Raw genomic sequence first — 8,735 nt, forward strand, 5'->3', positions numbered from 1 at the left:
AACAGTGCGTTCTGCATGTACATTTTAGGCAACAATAAAACGAAATATGTTATAAAACACCACTCTGCCTCTTTTCGTTTTCATTTAAATAAATTTTAAACATTATAGGCACACAAATGTGGTTCAGGCAATGTATAGACCTGATTCTATACATGTTTAACGTTAGCCTATTTATAACAAAACGAAATATAAAACACAACCCTGCATCTTTTCGTTTAAATTTAAAAAAATATTAAACATATTCCAGGCAATATGTGCATTTGTACAAATGTTGCAATAAACAACATTACAGTGATAATCTTGTAATAAAAAATGACAAAACTCAACCCTATCTCTTTTTGTTAAATTTCAGTTCTATCAATAATAGCCATTATAAAAGTATAAGTAAAAGGTAACGTTACAAGAAGCTATACAATAAGAAATAAAGCAAACAATTCAGTCAAATATACAAATTCAGCGCTAGTCTAACGTTAACTTTACAACGGAAAAGTTATAGCCTAAATATATGAAACTTCACTTAGCCCTCAGCCAAAACGATTGGCCAGGGAACGAATTATCGATTCACCAGACCAAAGATCACCCGTTAGATATACACAAGACGAATTACCACTAGCTGCTACAGAGTCAGCGGCAAACGTCAGAACGACTAGCCGAGGAAAGGCTGTTCCAGGTGGGGAACATGAACGCCGAGCGCCCGGTGATCGCCTAGAATGGATCAAATTATCATAAATCATTATAAATAAACCGCAGATTTGAGCTTTAAACAACTACATTCTCGCCTCAAAAACTCTTAAAACTACATTTCGTGAAAGAATAACCGTAGTATTATATTCCAACTGTATATTAAAAAATGGCGCTTCTTATGTTGCCATTCCCCTCGCGCAAGTGACGATCTCTGTCAACCAATCAGCGTTTTGCAGTGAGTCTAGCTCCACCCTTTAGTACCGTACCACTGTGCTAGGTACCCCAACGGAAGGGTACCCAAAAAGTGGTACGGTACGGTTCGGCTTTTTGGTACCATTCACAACTTTTGACAGTGGAAACGCAAATAATTGTGTACCGTACCGAACTGTACCGTACCGTACCGCTCAGTGGAAACGAGCCATTAGGGTGCTTTCACACCTGGATCGATTGGAGACGTTGTTCCGAAACAAAGGGGCGTTTCCATTTTGGCCCGGTTGGTTTGGTCATATGTGAACACAACAATCGCACTCTGAATCAGAACAAAACAACCGAGCCGAGACCGCCTAGAAGAGTTGGTCTCGGATCGATTCCATACGAACCCTGGAGCGGTTCGTTTGTAATGAGAACACAAACGACCCACGAACCGGAACAAATCAATGTCCACTTTTGGCAAGGTGGTCTCCTACCTTTATGTAATGCTGTCGGAGTTTTTTCGCCTTTGCGCGGCACTGCTCGAAGGACCGTTCATAACCCCTCTCTTTCATTTTATAGCTGATCTTCTTGTACACTTCGGTGTTTTTGTGTGTAGTGTCCAACATCCGGGAGATGTGTTCTTCCGACCAAATATCTATGAGGCATTTCAGCTATTCGTAGCACCCAGAGCCATATAGAGTGAGAGTTGCGACAACTCCATTGACTCCAATGGAACGTTTTTTTACTGCAATGGCGGCTCGCGGAGCCTCTCAATAGTTCCCGGAAGTAGCAGCAGCGCGGTAGAGTTACAGCAGAACAGACCGTTTGTGATGCACTTTTAAAGGGTAAGACGTTTAAAGAATAAGATTGCATATTATCAGTACATCTGAATCAAATTAACTTATGTATTAAAAAGCATGCTAGTTGATTATTGCTCTCTAAATTAGTAGTTTTAGGGGACGTTATCAGGTAAAATAAAGGTCATTGGATAAAGTTAGTAACGTTACCGCAAACCACGAACAGCCTATTAATGGTTAAACCCGTTTTATTAATTAATGTTTATCCTTTGTTGTGTAATAAGAGGGAAAGACTAAACAGGGGTTAAATATAACATTGGGGAGTGTGATAGTTGTAATTGATAAAATGAGTCAACAGAAACACTTAATAAAAAACTCCAACCATACGTTTTTGCTTACTCAAATATGAAATCTAAAATAAGGATTTTTTTCCCGTTATTGCACATTTAATATGGTTTCATTCCATATTCATGCTTGAATATGTAAATAAATGTTGTTTAGAAGTCTTTCCCTCTTATTAAACAACAAATGATAACGTAAACATGCATTAATAGAACGGCTGTTCGTGGTTTGTTATACGGTACTAAGTTTATCCAATGACCTTTATGTTACCTGATAACGTCCCCTAAAACTACTAATTTAGAGAGCAATAATCACGTTATTGCACATTTAATATGGAATGAAACCAAATGTGCAATAACGGGAAAAATCCTTATTTTAGATTTCATATTTAAGTAAGCAAAAACGTTGGAGTTTTTTATTAATTGTGTTTCTTTCGACTATTACCTGTCTATATTATGTTTCAGCGCAGCTGATTTGTATTGATGGGAAAGGGAGATGGAAGTTTATAAAGTAAGATTAAAAACCATGCTTAAAACGGCAGCAAGCCGTGATCTAGATCAAATCACACTAGGCTAAATGGGGTATTATAAATACCATAACTGTATTATATACAAACTACTACATAATTTATCCCATTTTTGTTTCCTTTATCTCTTTCAACACAAGAAGCACAAAGGCGATTCAGTTGATCCTGAAGACTCCTGCACTGACACTGTACCCTCACCTTCAGTCTCAGCTCCTTGGATTTTGCAAGACTTTACTTGCTCCTTATTTTTAATAAACATTAAACTTCCCAGTGCTGGTCTTAGGTGTATCTGCACTTTTTCACAAAGTATGATTAGCACAAAATGTTTAGTTCTATTCAAATTGCTCCTGACTCGAGCATATTTTCTGCTCTCTGTGTCGGACAGTAGGCTACAAGAACAACAAAGAGGAAAGGGCAGATAACATGCTTGACGTGCAGTTTATTAGACATTTATAAATCCCTTTGTGCTAAATCTGTGCAAAAGTCTATATATAAATATATATAGGTCATTGACAAATAAACAAATACATGTTTTTTTTTAAATCTTTTCAAAACTGATGTATATTTTTGTGTCATGAACAATGTATTTAAACAAGTTTCAGTTGTGAACATTTCTAAGTGTTTAAATTCACCTGAAAGTATACCAACCTACCCATACTTGAAAGCAGTTTTTACCAGAATTTGATAGAGATCTACAAGGATCATTAAGGCTCCTCTGGACAATGCATTATCATGCACACTGCAATTACCATAATAAGAGAGCCATGTTTGCAGTTGTGCCACCCTGACATGCAAATTGCTAGAAAAAAGGTTTTTCAATTATCTCAACAGCTATAAATCTACTGAAATGTATAAAATTTGTTTATATGAAAGGGTAAAATGATGCCATAGAATTTCATTTTTATTTTTTTATTCTTAAAACACCATTTAAATGAGTATTTTAGTCTGTTCATTTGTGCGGACAGTTGCATAACCTGACATTTTGGGGGGTTTAATATAACAAAACATTAAATATGTATTATCTAAATGTACTAAAAATTAATTTAAACTAAATAGGTTTTATAGATTAAAGTGATGCATGTCATGAATTTAACAAATTATGTTAAGAAAATAATGTACTTGGACACTTAGGAAATAATGTATGTGTGTGTGTATAATCATGTTTTGTTTTAAAATTAAGTATATTATGTATTCATTTATATAGTAATAAGTAAGCATTGTAAACATTAAGATGAATGCAATTTTACATTTTACTTGTTTGCAATGGCTTTTTAAGACAATCACATGTTTCCTGCAAGTCTCCTGTCCTTGTGAAACCATAGTGAACATTACATGATAACCCTTAAATAACATACAAGTTTAAGAACACAAAAATACTTCAAAACAACTGCAAAACGGTCTGTAACCAAGGTAAAGTTAGCCAGAAAATATGTTAACAAAGGCAGGTTGACCACAATAAACATTAAATATTAGCCGATTTTTATCTTTTAAAACAATATTGCTGTAACTACATACACATACTATATCCAAATGTCAATGTATTATATACATATTGCAAACCAACGCATTTGTTGACTACAAACTACCAAAAAATCACAGTTCTGCTCTCTAACTCCATCGATTTGAATTGGCGCCGAAGCACTTCCTGGAACTATCTGAGGTCTACGTGAATCACGTGACAACCAAGCATTTAGAACTTCCGTTGTCGCAACTCTCTCTCTGGTTGTAATGCACACCACAAAGAAACGCCACATGTGCAGATTGTAATTTACAAAGTACTTTTGTTAAGTATATTCTGGCCCGGTTTCACAGACAGGGTTTGGATAAAGCCAGGATTAGGCTTTAGTTCAATTAGGACATTTTAATTAAGCGTACTTTAGGGAAAACATTACTGGTGTTAATCTTGATATAGTTATATTTTTAGATTTATCAGTGTAAGTTGCTTTCAGTCAAAACATCTGGGACTAGTTTAACCCTATATTAAACCCGGCAAATTAGTGTTATTTTATAGGCCAATAAATTGGAGCTGATGTACAGTATATGTTGTGTTTATGTCATCTTAAGTCCTTCTCCGTTAAATTCTTCATCACTAAACTCATTAGAGACTCATTAATGCTTCCATTAGATTGTTTTGAGTGATGGAGTGACTGAGTGAGTAAATGTCCATTATGTCATTATAGACTCGTCATGTTTCCTCAACGTGTGTGTGGTTGATATCATAGATATGCATAGAATCTGTGACCTGTACTGCCAAAATCTGCAGTACAACAGTGCACACCAACAATCCAACAATGTAATGCACAATAAAAAAAAATTCACAATACATATTTAATTCTAGATGATGACATGACTTGCAGAATTAAGCATGCACATAATGAGGTCATGTGATTTACTATTTAATTTCTAGTAACTTTCACAAATGATTACAAGAAAAGGCAAGTAAGACGTTGAATTAAACATGATTTTGGAGTAGAAAAACTGAAATAGTATTTTCTTGTAAAACTTTAATTTAATTTTTTGTTGTCATAACACATTCTTTCACTTTTTTATTTATGAAAACAATCTTCAGTATATACAGTATGCCGTAAGCTATTCTATTGCAAACATAACCAGTTTATTTCCTTGTTGGATCAGCTTCGCACTGTAATATTAAACTGTTACTAAGGTAAAGGTACTGTTGTGTTTGAAGATCAATAATTGTGTTATTTCTCCTGGCTGTTCCACAAACCACAATTTACGTATGCTAATGTTATATTTGTATTTTGCAGAACTCCGAGGGGATGTGAAACACTCATTTACATGTTATTGAATGAGAATCCGCAGAATACTGTACGTGTTCCAATATCCTGTTCAAATGGGACTTTAGGGGAGTTGAGAACTGAAATGTGAGCTTCCTCTGAGCAGGAGTGATTATTTAACATCCGTTTATGACAGACTACGGGTTTCACAAAAATTATTTTACATAAGTATTACTCATTTGAATCCTTAATCTCCATTTATATAGTTCATTTCTCTGACTTTGTAGTTCATGTACTTTTACTGGGTTTTTTTATCACTCCATGTGACAAATTGCAAACACAGTTATAACACAATGCGATGCAGAAGACAAATGCAAGTCTTCAAATAAGCATTACTGCATGAATGATTCTTGTTAAAATATCTCAGTCACATTTTTAAGCAAATATTTGGTTAAGACGAGATTTGAAGCAGCTTTTTATAACATGTTGCACTTTGTCATTTTGTCAGAATACATATTCTTATATACTGTATTGTTAATTCCAATTAAAGGTGCAATGTGTAATATTTCTGAGGATCTATTGACAGAAATGCAATGTAAGATCCATAACTATGTTTTCAGTGGTGTATAAAGACCTTGCATAATGAACCGTTATGTTCTATTACCTTAGAATGAGACATTTATATCTCCATAACCGCGGGCGCCCCCTTCTATGGAGGTCGACATATTGTGTCGTCATGTTTCTTGCGTAGCCGACAGCGAACACACAGCGCTACAGAGCGCGTTTCCTCACTACCTTGAAAAAGAAGTTTTCAGTGCTGGATAAAGACCTTACTTCATGAACCGTTATATTTGTATTACCTTAGAATGAGCAGTTTCTGTCTACACACACCGCGGTTCCCTTACATTGAAATGTGCCGACATGTTTCTACAGTGGCCCTAAACGGACAAACGCGTTTCGTTACTATGTTGCACTTCGTGCAAGGAAGCAAGCTTAGTTCAGCCAATAAGAATTTTCTGTCGGCCACCGTAACTTTTGTTGGTTGCAATTCGTAACCTCACCACTAGATGCTGCTAAAAATCACACACTGCACCTTGAAGCCAAACTTCAGTTTTTCAGTTCAGCATGTTTCTTCACCTGAAAGAACCTCTTGAAATCAGCAAATTTATGTCATTTGAAATAAATTATTTTCTTCCAGAAATCAAAAATGTTTGCTTTACACAATTATTACATGCATCTTTAGCATTTTTCCAAGGATGGCAAGCATTTGTAACTGGCGACTCTTAATAATGACAGAATGCACTTGTTTGTGTGTTCAGTATATGAGAAATATTCCCTCATCATCACTTGTATCTCCGCACGAGGGCTTTGAGGTTGTGGTGTTGAGTGGGATTTGCAATTACATGAATGTTTTCCATCTGATGTAGTTGAAAACAAACATGCCCTCCATCCCTCTCTCTCTCTCTCTCTCTCTTTCTCTCTCTCTCTCTCTCTCTGACCAATATAAACCGCTCAAAACCACATCTGATCTCTTACAAATATCCTTTATCAGCCTCTAAACATCAGCTGCGTCGTAGGATGATTCGATTTCATTTGGTTTCAGTGATCATTTTCAATCAATTCTCTTTTCATAATTAAGACTCCTTATAAACTAATGCAGTTTTTCCATTGTTATAATAGTCAAATATCTTAAACCATTATGGCTTTTTTCTAACAGAAAGACTCCCAAAACTATTATCATACTAATGTTATGACGTTCAAAATGTTAAGAAGATACACTGAAATACATGGTTGCATAAAATGTTCCAATCATTCACTTTTAATGATCTTTTTAATAATGTGAGTCATTTGAAGGAAAAGATAAACATACCATACTGTAGCTCTGTCATAGTTTAATTATACATTTAAATTTTAGGTTTGTTTTTGCTGTAGGCCTATATTTTTATTTTAAATTAATATTTGATGCATAACCACTGAAAAAAATGATATATATATATATATATATATATATATATATATATATATATATATATATATATATATATATATATATATATATATATAACGTAATAATATGTACATAATATTTAGCCTATATAATAATTTCATATTATTGTTTGAGGCATCATTGAAATATATTTTTACATTTGTATAGGCCTATAACATATTTACATAAATATTTTTGTCATGTATTTGTCTCTTGTTTTGTGTGCAAACACATGGCCGGTTGTTTTGGGCTATGTGTTGGCATTGTCTTGTGTTTTACCTCGTTTCCTTGTTGTGTCACCTGTAATAGTGATGTGTCCGACCCACGCCCCTTGTTCCCTCGTTAGTATTGATGTTCATCAGTGTCACCTGTACCTTTTGTGATGTGTTCTATGTAAGCTCCCGGTGTTTGTTCCTCAGTGCTGGTTCGTCTTGTTAACATTCGGTTCTGTGAGTATTGTGATCTGTCTGTGAAAGTTCCAGTTCCTATTTATGGTCAAGTCTACTTATTGACTGAGTTACTGTTTGTTTGCCCCATCGTGGGTCTTTGTTTTCCGTTTGTAAATAAACCGTGTTTTGTGAAAGTACTGTCTGCGCTTGGGTTCTATTTAGCGTAACGTGGCAATTTTATTACTGTCATTATTATTAAAATATAATTAGACCCACTTTTGTCTTAGCTATTGTATTTGCATAAATGTTTATTTTTTAACGTTTATATTTCTGCTAGGATACAGAATGAATTATCCAGATGTAGCCACCTCCATTAGTTGTAATTATATAGCATGTTGTACAGAAGCAACACCCCAAACACTGTCTTCCTCAGCGCGCTCAACACACGCGTGATATACATCAGCGTCTAATATCGACACACACATCAGACCCCATGCCGTGACGTCATCAGTGGACCCTTAAAGGGCAGGCTGTAAATGTTGGATTCATCATTCAACTCTTCTCTGCTTCATCTTCAGCTTCATCCAGCAAAGGTAAACTCGCGCTCATGGCGACCTTACGCTGTTATTCTTGCTTTCGATCAGCCAAAAAACCCTTTAAGTTGCTTCATTTGCGTTTTCATGCATGCCAAATGTGAATTTTTTGACTAGAAAAAATTAATGTAGCTATTAACGTTTTATTTTTTTGCTTCACTTTTTTACACAATATACTTTTCTGGGTTCAACCAGTGATTGGACTTCTTCTTCCTATTGCTTTTATGTGTTTATTTATTTCCACTTTTTAAATATTTAAAAAAAATATTATTTTAATTAATACCAATATTAATAACATTAGGCTACCATATTAATATTTTATTATGTTATTTTTTCCTTTTTTTAGCCTCTAAAAATATACGTTTCTGAATCCATTCATCTGGTAATTGGACTTATTTTTTATTATAATTGCTTTTATGTGTATGTATGCATAGCCGATCAGCCGTAGATACGCACACTACACAAGTTCCGTAGAGCCCCGCAAATT

The sequence above is a fragment of the Siphateles boraxobius genome, unplaced genomic scaffold (genome assembly GCF_051911475.1).
Source record: "Siphateles boraxobius isolate OS27281-9 unplaced genomic scaffold, OSU_SipBor_1 86, whole genome shotgun sequence".
Lineage (NCBI taxonomy): Eukaryota > Metazoa > Chordata > Actinopteri > Cypriniformes > Leuciscidae > Siphateles > Siphateles boraxobius.